The sequence below is a fragment of the Capra hircus genome, chromosome 15 (genome assembly GCF_001704415.2).
Source record: "Capra hircus breed San Clemente chromosome 15, ASM170441v1, whole genome shotgun sequence".
Classification (NCBI taxonomy): domain Eukaryota; kingdom Metazoa; phylum Chordata; class Mammalia; order Artiodactyla; family Bovidae; genus Capra; species Capra hircus.
In genome coordinates this window covers 60,736,048-60,755,757 of record NC_030822.1, presented here as the reverse complement: position 1 = coordinate 60,755,757, position 19,710 = coordinate 60,736,048, and positions in this window count along the sequence as shown.

The window sequence follows — 19,710 nt, the reverse complement described above, 5'->3', positions numbered from 1 at the left end:
CTAGTACTCACAAACTACCGTGTTCTTGGGAAAGTCACTCAATTCCTATAGACTCAGTTCCATCGCTGTAAAGTGTACACAACAGCATCAGTTTTCTGTAAGATTGCTGTGAAGATCAAAGGAGAGTATAGAAGGTAAGTCTCTTTATAAGTTAGTTCAGTTCAGTTCAGTTTAGTCGCTCAGTCGTGTCCGACTCTTTGCGACCCCATGAATCACAGGACCCAGGCCTCCCTGTCCATCACCATCTCCCGGAGTCCACTCAGACTCATGTCCATCAAGTCAGTGATGCCATCCAGCCATCTCATCCTCTGTCAGCCCCTTCTCCCCCTGCCCCCAATCCCTCCCAGCATCAGAGTCTTTTCCAATCAGTCAACTCTTTGCATGAGCTGGCCAAAGTACTGGAGTTTCAGCTTTAGCATCATTCCTTCCAAAGAAACCCCAGGGCTGATCTCCTTCAGAATGGACTGGTTGGATCTCCTTGCAATCCAAGGGACTCTCAAGAGTCTTCTCCAACACCACAGTTCAAAAGCATCAATTCTTCGGCGCTCAGCCTTCTTCACAGTCCAACTCTCACATCCATACATGACCACAGGAAAAACCATAGCCTTGACTAGATGGACCTTTGTTGGCAAAGTAATGTCTCTGCTATTCAACATGCTGTCTAGGTTGGTCATAACTTTTCTTTCAAGGAATAAGCGTATTTTAATTTGATGGCTGCAATCACCATCTGCAGTGATTTTGGAGCCCCCCAAAAATAAAGTCTGACCCTGTTTCCACTGTTTCCCCATCTACTTCCCATGAAGTGATGGGACCAGATGCCATGATCTTCATTTTCTGAATGTTGAGCTTTAAGCCAACTTTTTCACTCTCCTCTTTCACTTTCATCAAGAGGCTTTTTAGTTCCTCTTCACTTTCTGCCATAAGGGTGGTGTCATCTGCATATCTGAGGTTATTGATATTTCTCCCAGCAATCCTGATTCCAGCTTGTGCTTCTTCCAGCCCAGTGTTTCTTGTGATGTACTCTGCATATAAGTTAAATAAGCAGGGTGACAATATACAGCCTTGACGTACTCCTTATAAGTAATGTACTATATAAATAAAAAATATTATAGTATTTCTGCTTGCAAAGGAACACCAATACCACTGAGCAAATAGTAAGCATAAGAAGACTAAAGTAGCTATATTAACACCAAATAAAGTAGACTTTAAAACAAACAGTATGAACAAAGATAAAGAGAACCATTTCATAATGATAAAAGAACCTATTTATCATGAAGGGATAACAACCATAAATGTGTATGTGCCTGATAACAGAGATTCAAAACCTGAATCAAAAGTCAACAAGATTAAATGGAGAAATAAACTCACAATCGTAGATAGAGATATTACTACCCCTTTCAGCCACTGAGAATAACTAGACAAAACTAATCACTAGGACTTCCCTGGTGGTCCAATGGTTAAGAATCTGCCTGCCAATTCAGAGAACACGGGTTCAATTCCTCGTCCCCATGCCATGAAGCAACTAAGCCCGTATGCCACAACTAAAGAGTAGCCCCCACAAGCTGCAGCTAGAGAAAATCCACTCACAGAAATAAAAACCCAGTGCAAGCATAAATAATTAATAATAAAAAAACTCATCAGTAAATGCATTAAAAAACTGAAGCGACACTATCAACCAGCTTCGATTAATTAATGTTTATGGAATACTACATCCAACAGTTGCAGAATTTGTGGTTTTTTTTTTTTTCAAGAGAACATCATATATTCACCAAGAAAAACCAAATGTTGGTCTAGAAAACAAATCTCAATACATTTTAAAAGATTACAATTTTATAGAGTATATTCTCTCACATAGAATTAAATTGCAAACCAATAATACTACAATATAGAGAAAATGCCATTTGGAAATTAAACAAAACACATCAAAATAACCCATGGGCCAAGGATGAAATAACAAAAAAATTTTTTAATATCTCTAACTGAATGATAATGAAAATACAATATATCAAAATCTGTGGAATGCAGCTAAGGTCATGTGAAAGAGAAATTTTATAGATTTAAATATGTATATTATAAAAAGGCATTTAAAGAAAAATTGATGACCTGAGGATATGTCTTTAAAATACAGATCAAATATAATTGTCAACCAAGAGTAATTTTGTTCTCCAAGGGGTGTTTGGCAACATCTAGAGACATTTTCTGTTATAACTTGGGGAGGGAAAGTTATTGGCATGTGGTGGGTAGAGGCCAGGTTTGGCCCTAAAAATTCTGTGATGCAGAAGTCAATCTCCTCCTACAAAGAAGTATTCAGTTTCTCCAAAGATATACATGTAGCCAATAGACACAAGAAAAGATGCTCAGTATTATTAACTATTAGAGAAATGTAAATAAAAACCACAAAGAACTATCACATTATACCAGGCTGAATGACTACCATCAAAAAGTCTACAAGGAATAAATGCTGGAGAGAGTGTGGAAAAAAGGGAACCCTCCTACACTGTCAGTGGGAATATGAATTGGTACAGCCACTATGGAAAACAGTATGGAGGTTCCTATGGTATCTCTTCATATAGAGCTACCATATGATCCAATAATCCACTCCTGTGCATATATCTGAAAAAGATGAAAACTCTAATTTGAAAAGACACATGCACCCCAATATACATGGCAGTGCTGTTTACAATAACCAAGACACAGAAGCAACCTAAGTGTCCATCAACAGATGAATGGATAAAGAAGATATGGTGTGCATAAAAAAGAATGAAATACTGCATTTGCAGCATGGACAAAACTAGAGAATATCATACTAAGGGAAGCAAGTCAGAGAGAGAAAGACAAATATTATATAGTATTATTTGTGTGTGGAATCTAAAAATAATACAGATAAATCTATATATAAAACAGAAACAGACTCAAAGACAAATAAAGCAAGATTATGGTTACCAAAGTAGAAGGACGGGATGAGGGATGATAAATGAAGAGTGTAGGATTAACAGATACACACTATGGCATATAAGATAGATAAGCAACAAAGATTTATTGTATAACAAAGAGAGCTATATTCAGTATCTTGTAATAAATTATAATTGGAGAGAATCTGAAATATATGTATATGACTGAAATATCTAAAACTAACCCAATAACATAAATAAACTATACTTCAATTTGCAAAGAGAATTATCCAGTCAAATATGTCAATAGTGCCACATCTAGGGAATCATAAATAAATATATCATCAAAAATATTCCCACAAAGAAAATTATAGGCCCAGAAAATTTCCCTGGTAATTATAGCAAACATTTCAGGGAAAAATTAACACCAGTCTTACACAAACTAGTACGGAAATGTGAGAGACAACACTTCCCAATTCATTTTGTGAGGCTAACATGACCTATATCAAAACCTAATAAAGACATTACATGAAAATGAAATTGCAGAGCAATATTGCTCATAAATATAGATGAAAAATTTACCAAAAATTTGCACTGTGGCCAAGTGAAATTTATCCCAGGAATACAAGGTTAATTTGACTTTCAAGAGAACTTATCAATATACTTCACACATGAACTGAAAGAAGAAGGAAAAATGCATGAATATTTCAATGGATCAAAAAAATTCAAACTAAGCACTGCTGTGATTTTTTTTAACTCAACAACTAGGACTATAAGGGTATTTTCTCAATCTGATAAAGGTTACAGATAAAAATCCTATAAAAAAATCATGTGTAATTATGATATTACCATATGAAGAATTATGGATGGAGGTTCATGACATTGTACAGGAGGTGGTGATCAAGACCATCCCCAAGAAAAAGAAATGCAATAAAGCAAATGGTTGTCTGAGGAGACCTTACAAATAGTTGAGAAAAGAACAGAAGCTAATGGCAAAGAGAAAAGGAAACAAATACCCATCTGAATATGGAGTTCCAAAGAATAGCAAGGAGAGATAAGAAAGCCTCAGTGATCAATGCAAAGATAGAGGAAAACAATAGAATGGGAAAGACTAGAGATCTCTTCAAGAAAATTAGAGATACCAAGGGAATATTTCATGCAAAGATGGGCTCAATAAAGGACAGAAGTGGTATGGACCTAAAAGAAGCAGGAGATATTAAGAAGAGGTGGCAAGAATACACAGAAGAACTACACAAAAAAGATCTTAATGATCCAGATAACTACGATGGTGTGATCACTCACCTAGAGCCAGACATCCTGGAATGTGAAGTCAAGTGGGCCTTAGGAAGCATCACTACGAACAAAGCTAGTGAAGGTGATGAAATTCCAGTTGAGCTATTTCAAATCCTAAAAGATGATGCTGTGAAAGTGCTGCACTCAATGTGCCAGCAAATTTAGAAAACTCAGCAGTGGCCACAGTATTGGAAAAGGTCTGTTTTCATTTCAATCCCAAAGAAAGACAATGTCAAACAATGCTCACACTACCGCACAATTGCACTCATCTCACAGGCTAGCAAAGAAATGCTCAAAATTCTCCAAGAGAGGTTTCAACAGTACCTGAACCAAGAACTTCCAGAAATTCAAGCTGGATTTACAAAAGGGAGAGGAACCAGAGAACAAATTGCCAACATCTGCTGGATCATAGAAAAAACAAGAGAGTTCCAGAAAAAAATCTACTTTTGCTTTATGGACTATGCCAAAGCCTTTGACTGTGTGAATCACAACAAACTGTGGGAAATTCTGAAAGAGATGGGAATACCAAGCCACCTTACCTGCCTCCTGAGAAATCTGTGTGCAGGTCAAAACAACAGTTAGAACTGGACATGGAACCATAGAGTGGTTCCAAATTGGGAAAGGAGTACATCAGAGTTGTATATTGTAACCCTGCTTATTTAGCTTATATGAAGAGTACATCATGCAAAATGTCAGACTGGATACAGCACAAGCTGGAATCAACATTGCCGGGAGAGATATCAGTAACCTGAGATATGCAGATGACACCAGCCTTATGGCACAGAGTGATAGAACTAAAGAGCCTTTTGATGAAAGTGAAAGAGGAGAGTGAAAAAGTTGACTTAAAACTCAACATTCAAAAAACAAAGATCATGGCATCCGGTCCCATCACTTCATGTTAAATAGATGGGGAAACAATGGAAACAATGACAGACTTCATTTTCTTGGGCTCCAAATCACTACAGATGGTGACTGCAGCCATGAAATTAAAAGACGCTTGCTCCTTGGAAGAAAAGCTATGACCAACCTAGACAGCATATTAAAAAGCAGAGACATTGCTTTAGTGACAAAGACCCTCTAGTCAAAGCTGTGCTTTTCCCAGTAGTCATGTGTGAATGTGAGAGTTGGACCATAAGGAAAGCTGAGTGCCAAAGAATTGATGCTTTTGAAGTGTGGTGTTGGAGAAGACTCTTGAGAGTCCCTTTGACAGCAAGGAGATCCAACCAGTCAATCCTAAAGGAAATCAATCCTGAATATTCATTGGAAGGACTGATGCTGAAGCCAAAGCTCCAATACTTTGGCCACCTGATGCAAAGAACTGACTCACTGGAAAAGACCCTGATGCTGGGAAAGACTGAAGGCAGGAGGAGAACGGGATGACAGAAGATGAGATGGTTGGATGACTTCACCAACTCGATGGACATGATTTTGAGCAAGCTCTCGGAGTTGGTGATGGACAGGAAAGCCTGGCGTGCTGCAGTCCATGCGATTGCAGAGTCAGACGTGACTGAGCAACTGAACTGAATATCATATATTATGATGGAATATTGATTTATTTCTCTCTAAGATTGAGAATAATGCAAATACGCTGTTTCTCATCACTTCTATTCAACATTTTACCAAGGTTCTAACCAATACAATAAAACACAGAAAAGAAATAATCCAAACAGATTGGAAAGAAAGAAGTAAAGTGCCAGCTCCAACCTGAGTGTTTACATGTGAAATCATTAGGAATCTACCAAAATAGCTACTAGACCTCACAAATAAGTTTAGCAGGATTGAGGAATACAAGGTCAATCCACAAATAATGATTGTGTTTGTATGTATTAGTATCAATCACAAAATAAATTTTAAAATACAATTTCTTTTATAATAACATCAAAAACATAAGATACAGCAATTATCCACCAATAAAAAAAGAAAGACATAAAATACTTTTGTAATAAATTTTTTAAATGCATAAAACTTGTACACTGAAAACTAAAAAGTCTTACTGAGAAAGTTTAAAGTTCTAAATTCATGGAGAGACATACCATGTTCATAGATTAGAAGATGCAATGTTTTAAGATGTCAATCATCTGCAAATTGATCTACAAATTTAATGCAATCCCAATCATAATCTCACTTGGTTTTTTGTAGGAATTAATAAGCTGATTCGAAAGTTTACATGGAAATGAAATGGACCTATAATATTCAAAGCAATCTTGAAAAAAGGAAAACAAAGTTGGAGAACTTACATATTTGACTTCAAGAGTTTCTATAAAGCTATATTAATTAAAACAGTGTGGTAGTGGTGTAAGAATAGATAAAAAAGATATCAATGGATCAGAAAAGAAAATCCTGAAATGGAATCACACTTACATAGTCACTTATTTTCAACAAAAACATGAGAGAAATCCAATTGAGAAAGGAAATGCTTTCAAACAAATTACATGAGAAAAACTGAATGCTCATGTAGGGGGAAAAAAAAGAACTTTAACTCCTATATCTACCCCCCCCCCATACACACACACAAAATGGGTCTTAGGTTTCAATATAAAACATAACACTAAAAAAAAAAAAATTAAAAAAAAACATAACACTACCAAGCTTCTATAAGAAAATAGGGTAATATCTGTATAACTTATGGGGTGGGTGCAAGAAGGCAAGAATTTCTTAGATAGACAGAAATAAACACCCATAAAAGAAAAGATATTCTTGGGCTCCAAAATCACTGAGGATAGTGATTGCAGCCAAGAAATTAAAAGACACTTTCTCCATGAAAGAAAAGCTGTGACAAACTTAGAGTATTCAAAAGCAGAGACATCACTTTGCTGATAAAGGCCCATAGAGTTAAAGCTATGATTTTTCCAGCAGTCATGCATGGATGTGAGAGTTGGGCCATAAGAAAAGCTGAGTGCCAAAGAATTGATGCTTTTGAATGGTGGTGTTGGGGAAGACTCTTGAGAGTCCCTTGGACTGCAAGGAGATCCAACCAGTCCATCCTAAAGGAAATAAACCCTGAATACTCTCATTGGAAGGACTGATGCTGAAGCTGACGCTCCCCCAGTATTTGACCACCTGATGCGAAGACTCATTGGAAGACTCTGATGCTGGGAAAGATTGAGGGCAGGAGGAGAAGGGGGCAACAGAGAATGAGATGGTTGGATGGCATCACTGACTCAATGGACATGAGTCTGAACAAACTCCAGGAGATACTGAAGAACACAGAAGCCTGGCATATTGCAGTCCATGGGATTCACAGAGTCAGCCTTGACTCAGCAACTGAACAACAAAAGGAAAGAATAATGAATTGTACTGCATCAAGTTTAAAAGTTCATCCTCATCAAAAGATACTATTAGAAAAATGATAGGCAAGCTTCAACTTGAAGAAAATATTCACAAAACATAAAACTAACAAATTAATTGTATTCACAATATATCAAGAACTCCTATAACTCAATAAAAGCAGACAATTTACACTATTAAATGTGCAAAAGATTCAAACAGACATTTCACAAAGGAAATGAATGATCAATAAATACGTGTAGAACAAAATGTCCAACATCATTAGTCATCAAAGAAATGCAAATTAAAACCAAAATGATATAGACCAAATGTTGGCAAGGCAGTAGAGGAACTGGAACTCTCATACGTTGTTGGTGGAAGTGTAAAATGGTATAACCACTCTGGGAAAGATCCATCAGCTTTCTTATAAAATTAAACATGTATCTACCATATGATCCAGTGGTTTTATTCTTAGGTATTTACCCAAGAGAAATAAAAATGTATGTACACACACACAAAATAAAACAACTTATACAAGAATGTTTTTAGCAACTGTATCCATAATAACCTCAAACTGGAAACAGCGCAGGTGTCAATCAATAGGAAAATGGATAAGCAAACTACAGTAGATATTCTTGCAAGTAAATATTACACAGCAATAAAAAAGAACAAACTACCTATATATGTAAAATACAGATTAATATAAAAATATACAGAGCAAAGCAGTATTTACATAAGAGAATGTTCACTATGTCATTCAATTCATGTTAATTGTACAATCAGCAATTCTGATTAATCTATGGAGAAAAGAAAAATGATGGTTGCCTTTAAAAGGTAGGCATGGAGATTGACTAAGAAGGGGTGTGAGAAAATTTTGGGGTTGATAGTAATTTTCTGCATCTTGATGAGAGTTATGCAGGTGAACTAATTTAATAGTACCTTTAAGATTTATCTGTTTCACCTTATGCAAATTTGATCTCACAATTAAAAAAAAAAACCCTAATCTAATATTCATTTCATGTAGGCATCCTAAAATATATAGGGATTAGTATGCCTGTATCAGCAACTCACTTTGAAATCTATCTAAATACAGACATATTAAAGGATAAATAGTGGGTGATTAAATGAACCAGACTGACTTGTGATAGAATATTAATTGTAGAATCTTAGGTAGTAAATATATAGATGTTCGCTGTACAATTCTTTAAATTTCTGCATGTGTTTGAACATTTGCATAACAAAATGATAAGTAGGAAAAAAGTAACACTCATGTGAAAGATCAAAACTCTCCCTGGTGACCTCAGGATATAAGCCTGAGAAATTCAGCCGTGGGTAGACAAGCTCTCGCCACTGCATAATGGCCCATCAGCCCACCTGTGCCATACATTGGTTATCCAACACCCAGACTTCTAAGAAACCTAGGTTATTCACTGCACTGAACATTCCCAGAAAAAGAAAACACAATAAGTTATTACTATTTTCAACAAGTGAAAGTCACTCAGTCGTGTCCGACTCTTTGCGACCCCATGGACTATGCAGTTCATGGAATTCTCCAGGCCAGAATACTGGAGTGGGTAGCCTTTCCCTTCTCCAGGGGATCTTCCCAACCCAGGGATCAAGAAGTGTACATTCTAATCTTTAAAACTGTGATTACTAGTGTGGTAAAACCTATGACAACTACATGACTTATATTTTAAAAAACAGCACTTTTATTTCAGACCTAAATCTGGTAAAAAAAAATGACAGCTGTAAAAAGGAAGGTAAATTATTTCCAACCAGGAGATTCTATTTCAACATCAGCTATACGATAACTAATTTGCCTCTAAATTTTGTTTCTATAAAGTGTTTCTATAAAACCTATGAGATGCTTTTAAATTTTAAAAGTTTAAGATGTAGAAACTTCTAACCGTCTACTTAAGAGGAACTAACATTTCTGGAGGGCTTTTGAAATGTCAGAAATTACTGTAGGCTCTTTCATTATATTATCACATATATTATCCCCGTTCAAGCAGAATTTTGTCTGCGCCAAATTATTCTTTCTTTCACTATGTTCCACTGCCTCATATGAGACGACTTTTGATATGTGAAAGAGACTGTGATTCCATTTCAAAAGCACACCTAATCAACACCTGGATATGAAAACACCAGCAAATGTACAGGGGTCTGAGCTCGTCACTGTAAGCTGGTGCTGAGTCACTGTGGCGGTCAGACAAGTTCTGTTCAAAAGCCCCTTCAGCATCACGAGGATGTCTGGTCTGCCTTCTCGTCTTCAAGTACATAGACCAGAGTCACTGTTCCCAGGGGTGAACAGGAACAAATGCTGCAACTCTGAAAACTCTTTATCCTGACTTACTTCCCCAGCCACAAAGAAAGCACACGTCTAGACTAAGGTCTGCCGTGGTACTAAGGCATTTTTAGTACATCTTAGCCTCAAAAGCCCTTACTGGTTTGCATAGAAAGGATTAGGCTATTTCTTCTTTTTAATAAGAAGGCTTACAGATTTCTGTTCAAAAAGGGGAACGTGACTATGTAAATCAAAGCCTTTTGGGAAAACAAATGAAAATCCCTTTCAGAAACACATGAAATACCTATTTCAAATAATCTCTGTAAAAACTTCATATTAATCATCTCCTTCCTCTGAAAGTCATTTTTAAGCATATCTACAGATTGGGGCTCCAACAAATACTTTAAAAGAACTGAATTTTGTTGAAATATTAATGCATTTTATTTCAGCCCTTTAAATATTCCAATCTGTGTTAAGTATGTCGGATAACAAAGTATCCTGGCACCATTCTGGACGGAGTAGTTGCTCACTATGATACTGCAGGTCATGATAAGAAATAGATACATTTGGTCTCATCCCCAGTCTTCGTCTCAAATCAGAAACTGCAGGATTATTCATTCACTAGTAGAATTCCTGGTGTTCTTGACCTAGTACTGACTTAGAACCTGTGACAGAGCTCTTCAGACTAGAGTCAGTGTTGTTGACTGTACGACAAAATGATTAAAAGGAAGAGCATCAGATAAGGTAGGCCACTTACTGACTATGTGAACTGGGACAGATTACTTAGCTGCTTTAAATCTGTCTCTTCGTCCTATGAATGGGAATTAACATTGTATAGTCTTTGTCTTTTGTGAGGATTAAGTGAGAGGGCAGTAACATTTTCATTAGTAAAGGTGGGACAGCTAAAGACTTGTGTGTAGATCTACCACCCCCGCTTGCTTCACTCTACTGCACCCTTCCACTTGTCCTAACTCTGAGCTTCTTGTGGTCAGGGCTATGCCTGACTTTTCCTTGAATTCCCCAAGTACCCAGCACACCATTGCTATTGCACCTGGTAAATGAAACAAGGCTCTCCAGTCTCATTTACCCACAGTTGGTGACAACCTTCCTTAGACTCCTGGCTCCTAGTCCTCCAGCTCTCTGAGGCCCTCCAGGCATCAAGGTCTTTCTCCACTGAAATACATAGATAGCAAATAAGAACATTGGTCAAGACTTATTGGAAAAAGCAGATTTCTCAGTCCTACAAGGCTCATGCTTTAATGTTTTGTTCAGTTTGAACATCACAAAGTCCTCTGCCCAGGGAGGCTCCTGAGTTGACAGAACCATAAGCTTATCCGGGGTACTCTACCATAGCTATTGGCCCCATCGTATTTTCAGCTGGCCCAGGAGGCTCCGTATTGAATACATCAATCCGTTACTGAAGTTTAACAGCACACAGGTGAGACAAAGAGAACAGATTCTAATATCCTGCTCTTTCCTTTACATTTCATTTTTGCATTTGCTTGTGGGAACTATGCACATTGAAAGAAAATTCTCATGCTGTCAGATAATGGGCATCTAAAATGACTTTAGCTGCTATCTCTCAACTAAATGTATCCACTCCACAGGTTTTATAGAGTGATTGCTAAGACCACTAAGCTTCCACCCTCTGATGAAGAGATGGTACAGTACTATACCCCTGCCTGGCTTGGTAGGAAAACACAACACTAACTGAAGAGAACAGCATCTCTTTCTGACTTATTTCAGTCAGAAAGAGATGCTGTTCTATCTCATTAGGGATGAACTGAGAGATTGGATTTGATGCATATACACTATGGACGCTATGTATAAAATAGATTACTAACAGGTACCTAGTGAAGAGCACAGAGAACTCTACTCAGTGCTCTGTGATGACCTAAATGGGAGGGAAATCCAAAATAGAGGGGATATATGTATGTGGAAAGCTGATTCATTTTGCTGTACAGTAGAAACTAACATAGCATTGTAAAGCAACTATACTCCAATAAAAATTTAATTTAGAAAAAAAAAATAGTACAGCATCAATTCTATGTATCACACACGAGTTGCTGAAATCTCTTGTCAGTTTTCAGACAGCCATCCCTAAACAACTGACATTGGAGGGTAGATGAGCAGTGGTTCTGGGCTTGGATTCCATGTTGAAATCACCTGAGAGCTTTAAAATCCCTGATGCCCAGTTCTCACTCCCAGAAATTCTGCTTAGTTGGCCTAAGTCTTGGTCTGGACACAGGAAAGGAATTTTTCAAGACACTCCCAGTGATTCTAATGTGCAATCGAGGCTGAGACCCCTATTAAGAGTTTCCCACCTGATTGAATTGGGTAAAAGAAGCCATTACCCTGACCTTAGGGATAATGTGCCTTCTCTTAAGACTTTCCCAGAAGAGTTGACATTGACTTATTAGTATGGGTGTTGCTTTAAGACCAGGTTGGATAAAGAAAACCTTTTGTGAGAACTTGATTTTAGTTTTGAGACAGTATGTAACATGTGGCGTGTGGGTGCTCAGCTGTGTTCAACTCTTTGCGACCCCATGGACTATAACCCGCCAGGCTCCTCTGTCCATGGGAATTTCCAGGCAATAAGAGTGGAGTGGGTTGCCATTTCCTACTCCAGGGGATCTTCACAACCCAAGACTTGAAGCTGCATTTCCTTCATCTCTTGCATCGGCATGTGGGTTCTTTGCCATGTGCACCACCTGGGAAGCCCGAATGTAATATGCATCTCATGTTTTTACCACTCCTTGTCTCAGATGAGAAACCCCAGGATCATTCCCTGCAGAATCCATGGTGTTCCTAAACCTAGTACTGACAAGTCAGTACTGACTTAGAACCCTTTACAACCGGGTTTTTAAGGCCACAGCCAGCATTCCTCATGTGGCACCCAGAGGAGCTTTTACCAAGAATCTCAATTACAAGTTCTGAAGTGGGGTACATGAAACCTAAGGATCACGTGAGACAATCCATTGGTGTGCAGACGAAAATCTACTAATTTATAAGAAAAACAAGAGAGAAAGAAAAAAATCAATATCTACTTGTGTTTAATATGTGGACTGAGGTGATGAAAGGTCCTAATTTACTCCAGACTAAAGGATTTCCTGGAACACAGGACTAAATCCGGGAAGGTCCCAGGCAACCAGGAAAAACTGGTCACCTAACATGGACTAATGCTGGCCCCCAACTTGGATATGTGTGACTGATGGCTCTGAAAGTGTCCCTAGGGACAAGCAGAAGTTACATGCAGGAGGGATGATGGTGACGCCCTGGCTCAGCTTATTCATTGCCATCATTCAGCAACCTTTGAAGTTTACAAGGTGATTATCAGTGTGATTAATTTTATAAGTGCAACAGTTTTAAAGGATACAATCTTTATAGTGATATGAGATTCTTTCACCACAAAGAGAATAACTGATTATCTCATGGCAGAAAATCCCAAAGAATTGTCAAGCTTAAAAATAAATTACTACTAATTTTTAAAAACACAATAATACTAAATTTTCTCATCTTTTTGGTTAATAAATTGACTGTCCAAAATATGCTACCTACAAATTTTAAAAAAAAAAAATTGTCTTACAAGTTTAAACACAATTTGCATTTAATCCAGGCCATCAGGGTATAGATGATATTTTAGTAGTGCTTTTAGAAATTCAGTAACAGAAAAAACTTTATAAAGTGAGGTCTAATGGATATTTAGGGATTATTCCACCATTATGTGATATTATTGCTAACAACAATTAAGTTAAATGTGTCACCTGTATCTTTACACATTTTTTTAAAAAGTAGAAATGGAAATTTTTAGGCTATTTAAAATTATCCACATAAAGAGTTTGAGGATTTTTACTCAATGTGTTAAATAATAAAAAGTCAACATTTTCAATGAGTTTGCAAGACTAGTTGTCATCAACTAAGATGAAATTTACCAGCCAAATTTTAAAATAAAGCCTAAACACATGAAAATATGCTCAGCATCACTCATTGTTAGTGATAGTGAAATCGCTCAGTCGTGTCTGACTCTTTGCGACCCCATGGACTGTAGCCTACCAGGCTCCTCTGTCCATGGGATTTTCCAGGCAATAGTACTGGAGTGGGTTGCCATTTCCTTCTCCAGGGGATCTTCCCAACCCAGCGATCAAACCCAGGTCTCCTGCATTGTAGACAGATGCTTTACCATCTGAGCCACCAGGGAAGTCCATAAATGGGGTTAGTGCCCTTTTAAAGGGACCCCCATGCTACTCTAGGATGGAAACATATACATTACCCTATGTAAAGTAGACAACCAATGGGAATTTGCTGTATAACTCATGGAGCTCAAACCAGTGTTCTGTGACAACCTGGAGAGGTGGGATATCGGAGGTGGGAGGGAGGTTCAAGAGGGAGGGGACATATGTCTGACTCATGTTGATACAGGCAGAAACCAACAAAATATTGTAAAGCAGTTATCTTTCAATTAAAAATAAATAAGATTAAAAAAATACAAATCAAAACCAAATGAGGCATCATCTCACGCCAGACAGAATGGCCACCATCAAGAAGTCTACAAACAGTAAATGCTGGAGTGGGTGTAGAGAAAAGGGAACACTCTTACACTGCTGGTGGGAATGCAAACTAGTACAACCACTATGGAGAACAGTGTAGAGATTCCTTAAAAAACTTAGAATAGAACTGCCATATGACCCAGCCATCCCACTGCTGGGCATACACTCCAGGGAAATCAAAATTGAAAGAGACACATGTACCCCAGTGTTCATTGCAGCAGTCTACAATAGCAAGGACATGGAAGCAACCCAGGTGTCCATCAGTAGATGAATGGATAAGGAAGTTGTGGTATATATACACAATGGAATATTACTCAGTTGTAAAAAAAAGAATGCATTTGAGTCAGTTCTAATGAGGTGGATGAAATTGGAGCCTATTATACAGAATGAAATAAGTCAGAGAGAGAAACACCAATGCAGTATATCAATGCATATATATGGAATTTAGAAAGACAGTAATGACGATCCTATATGAAAGACAGCAAAAGAGACACAGATGTAAAGAACAGACTTTTGGACTATGTGGGAGAAGGGGAGGGTGGGATGATTTGAGACAATAGCATTGAAACATGTATATTACCATATGTAAAATAGATGTTCAGTGCAAGTTTGATGCATGAAGCAGGGCACTCAAAGATGGTGCTCTGGGACAATCCAGAGGGATGAGGTGAGGAGGGAGGTGGGAAGGGGATTCAGGATGGGGGGACACATGTGCCCCTGTGGGTGATCCATGTTGACATATGGCAAAAACCACCACAATATTGTAAAGAAATTATCCTCCAATTAAAATGAATTAGATTTTTTAATGGAAAATATAATAAAATTGTCTTTGCAAAATTGAGTTTGAAATGAGTTCTGTAATTTATTTAGCATAGCCAAGTATATACTATTTTAATTTGGATTTAAATATCTTTGTATGGTATCTTTTTCAGCTATGATATCTATTCAAAAGGTACTGAAATAAATTGAACTTAGACCCAGATCTTCAAGTTGGTATATTACAAAGATTTTTAAAAGCAATTAGACATATTCAATAACATTTCCCCCTCTAAATATTATTTATAGTAAATGAGATCAAAAGTACCTTTATATCATTAATAAATAAAAGCTAAAAATTATCTATTTTATACTTACCTCATCTTTTAAATTTCTACTTTTGGCATCACCAAGCTAGAAAACTTTTTTTCAAAAATGAAATCTGTAATAATTCATGATGCCTGTGTATCCCAGAGTTGGCACTTGATAAAAATGTTCAATGAATGAATGAATCCCTCTTGCAGTGTTCATTACTGTTGACACTTATAGGATTTTTTAAGTTGAAGAGTATTCCATTGTATTTATATGCATTTTCTTTATCCATTGAAGACGTTATGGTAAGTGAAATAAGCCAGTTACAGAAGGAAAATACTGCATGATTCCATATATTTATATGAAATATTTAAAATAATCAAACTCATAAAAGTAAAGAATAGAGTGGAGTTTGTCAGTGCCTAAGAGGAGGAGGGAAAGAGAAGTTGCTAATCAATGGGGATAAAATTTTAGTTATGCAACATGAATAAGTTCTAGAGATCTGATGTACCATATTAAGCTTACAAATAACAACACTATGCTGTAAACTTCATAATGTGTTGAGGATAGAGACCCTTGAAATGGGAACACTATCAGCCTGTTGTTTCACAAGGCTTGCCAACTTGTGTTTTATTTTAAATAAAGGTTGCAAATTTTATTGTCAAAAAATGCTTGGAGGATAAATCTAAGTTTTCTAACCAAAATTTAAAAATTTTAAGCCCTCTCACAGTAGTCATAGCTGTACTTGGAAAAAACTTACAAATATATTCAGTTCAGTTCAGTTCACTTCAGTTGCTCAGTCATGTCCGACTCTTTGCAACCCCATGAATCACAGCACGCCAGGCCTCCCTGTCCATCACCAACTCCTGGAGTTCACTCAGACTCACATCCATCGAGTCAGTGATGCCATCCAGCCATCTCATCCTCTGTCATTCCCTTCTCCTCCTGCCCCAAATCCCTCCCAGCATCAGAGTCTTTTCCAATGAGTCAACTCTTCGCATGAGGTGGCCAAAGTACTGGAGTTTTAGCTTTAGCATCATTCTTTCCAAAGATATCCTAGGGCTGATCTCCTTCAGAATGGACTGGTTGGATCTCCTTGCAGTCCAAGGGACTCTCAAGAGTCTTCTCCAACATCACAGTTCAAAAGCATCAATTCTTCGGCGCTTAGCCTTCTTCATAGTCCAACTCTCACATCCATACATGACCACTGGAAAAACCATAGCCTTGACTAGACAGACCTTAGTCGGCAAAGTAATGTCCCTGCTTTTGAATATGCTGTCTAGGTTGGTCATAACTTTTCTTCCAAGGAGTAAGCGTCCTTTAATTTCATGGCTGCAATCACCATCTGCAGTGACTTTGGAGCCCAGAAAAATAAAGTCTGACACTGTTTCCACTGTTTCCCCATCTACTTCCCATGAAGTGATGGGACCGGATGCCATGATCTTCATTTTCTGAATGTTGAGCTTTAAGCCAACTTTTTAACTCTCCTCTTTCACTTTCATCAAGAGACTTTTTAGTTCCTCTTCACTTTCTGCCATAAGGGTGGTGTCATCTGCATATCTGAGGTTATTGATATTTCTCCCGGCAATCTTGATTCCAGCTTGTGTTTCTTCCAGTCCAGCATTTCTCATGATGTACTCTGCATATAAGTTAAATAAGCAGGGTGACAATATACAGCCTTGAGTACTCCTTTTCCTATTTGGAAGCAGTCTGTTGTTCCATGTCCAGTTCGAACTGTTGCTTCCTGACCTGCATACAGATTTCTCAAGAGGAACGTCAGGTGGTCTGGTATTCCCATCTCTCTCAGAATTTTCCACAGTTTATTGTGATCCACACAGTCAAAGGCTTTGGCATAGTCAATAAAGCAGAAATAGATGTTTTTCTGGAACTCTCTTGCTTTTTCCATGATCCAGCAGATATTGGCAATTTGATCTCTGGTTCCTCTGCCTTTTCTAAAACCAGCTTGAACATCAGGAAGTTCATGGTTCATGCATTGCTAAAGCCTGTCTTGGAGGATTTTGAGCATTACTTTACTAGCGTGTGAGATGAGTGCAATTGTTCGGTAGTTTGAGCATTTTTTGGCATTGCTTTTCTTTGGGATTGGAATGAAAACTGACCTTTTCCAGTCCTGTGGCCACTGCTGAGTTTTCCAAATTTGCTGGCATATTGAGTGCAGCACTTTCACAGCATCATCTTTCAGGATTTGAAACAGCTCAACTGGAATTCCATCACCTCCACTAGCTTTATTCGTAGTGATGCTTTCTAAGGCCCACTTGACTTCACATTGTCTGGCTCTAGATGAGTGATCACACCATCATGATTATCCAGGTCGTGAAGATCTTTTTTGTCCAGTTCTTCTGTGTATTCTTGCCACCTCTTCTTAACATCTTCTGCTTCTGTTATGTCCATACCATTTCTGTCCTTTATCGAGCCCATCTTTGCATGAAATGTTCCCTTGGTATCTCTGATTTTCTTGAAGAGATCTCTAGTCTTTCCCATTCTGTTCTTTTCCTCTATTTCTTTGCATTGATCACTGAAGAAGGCTTTCTTATCTCTTCTTGCTATTCTTTGGAACTCTGCATTCATATGCTTATATCTTTCCTTTTCTCCTTTGCTTTTAGCTTCTCTTCTTTTCACAGCTATTTGTAAGGCCTCTCCAGAGAGCCATTTTGCTTTTTTGCATTTCTTTTCCATGGAGATGGTCTTCATCCCTCTCTCCTGTACAATGTCATGAACCTCATTCCATAGTTCATCAGGCACTCTATCTATCAGATCTAGGCCCTTAAATCTATTTCTCACTTCCACTGTATAATCATAAGGGATTTGATTTAGGTCATACCTGAATGGTCTAGCAGTTTTCCCTACTTTCTTCAATTTAAGTCTGAATTTGGCAATAAGGAGTTCATGATCTGAGCCACAGTCAGCTCCCAGTCTTGTTTTTGCTGACTGTATAGAGCTTCTCCATCTTTGGCTGCAAAGAATATAATCAATCTGATTTTGGTGTTGACCATCTGGTGATGTCCATGTGTAGAGTCTTCTCTTGTGTTGTTGAAAGAGGGTGTTTGCTATGACCAGTGCATTTTCTTGGCAAAACTCTATTAGTCTTTGCCCTGCTTCATTCCGCATTCCAAGGCCAAATATGCCTGTTACTCCAGGTGTTTCTTGACTTCCTACTTTTGCATTCTAGTCCCCTATAATGAAAAGGATATCTTTTTTGAATGAGGCTGCAATGGCCAGCGCACTCAGCGTGGCCGAGAGGAGCTACCCCATGTCGGAGGTCAGGGGCAATGGTCTGGAGGAGCCACCCCACGTCCAAGGCTGGGGCGGCAGCTGGGAACAGCAACCCACGTCCAAGGAGCAGTGGCTGCGCTGGCGCAGGAGGACCTAGAGGAGCTATCCCACGTTGAAGGTCAGGAAGGGCAGCAGTGAGGAGATACCCTTCATCCAAGGTAAGGAGCAGCGCCTACACTTTGCTGGAGCAGCCGTGAAGAGATACCCCACGCCCAAGGTAAGAGAAACCCAAGTAAGATGGTAGGTGTCGCAAGAGGGCATCAGAGGGCAGACACACTGAAACCATACTCACAGAAAACTAGTCAATCTAATCACACTAGGACCACAGCCTTGTCTAACTCAGTGAAACTAAGCCATGCCCGCTGGGCCACCCAAGATGGGTGGGTCATGGTGGAGAGGTCTGACAGAATGTGGTCCACTGGAGAAGGGAATAGCAAACCACTTCAGTATTCTTGTCTTGAGAACCCCATGAACAGTATGAAAAGGCAAAATAATAGGATACTGAAAGAGGAACTCCCCAGGTCAGTAGGTGCCCAGTATGCTACTGGAGATCGGTGGAGAAATAACTCCAGAAAGAATGAAGGGATGGAGCCAAAGCAAAAACAATACCTAGTGGTGGATGTGACTGGTGATAGAAGCAAGGTCTGATGCTGTAAAGAGCAATATTGCATAGGAACCTGGAATGTCAGGTCCATGAATCAAGGCAAATTGGAAGTGGTCAAACAAGAGATGGCAAGGGTGAACGTCAACATTCTAGGAATCAGTGAACTAAACTGGACTGGAATGGGTGAATGTAACACAGATGACCATTATATCTACTACTGTGGGCAGGAATCCCTCAGAAGAAATGGAGTAGCCATCATGGTCAACAAAAGAGTCTGAAATGCAGTACTTGGATGCAGTCTCAAAAACGACAGAATGATCTCTGTTCATTTCCAAGGCAAACCATTCAATATCACCGTAATCCAAGTCTATGCCCCAACCAGTAATGCTGAAGAAGCTGAAGTTGAATGGTCTATGAAAACCTACAAGACCTTGTAGAACTAACAAATAGATTAGGAACACCAAT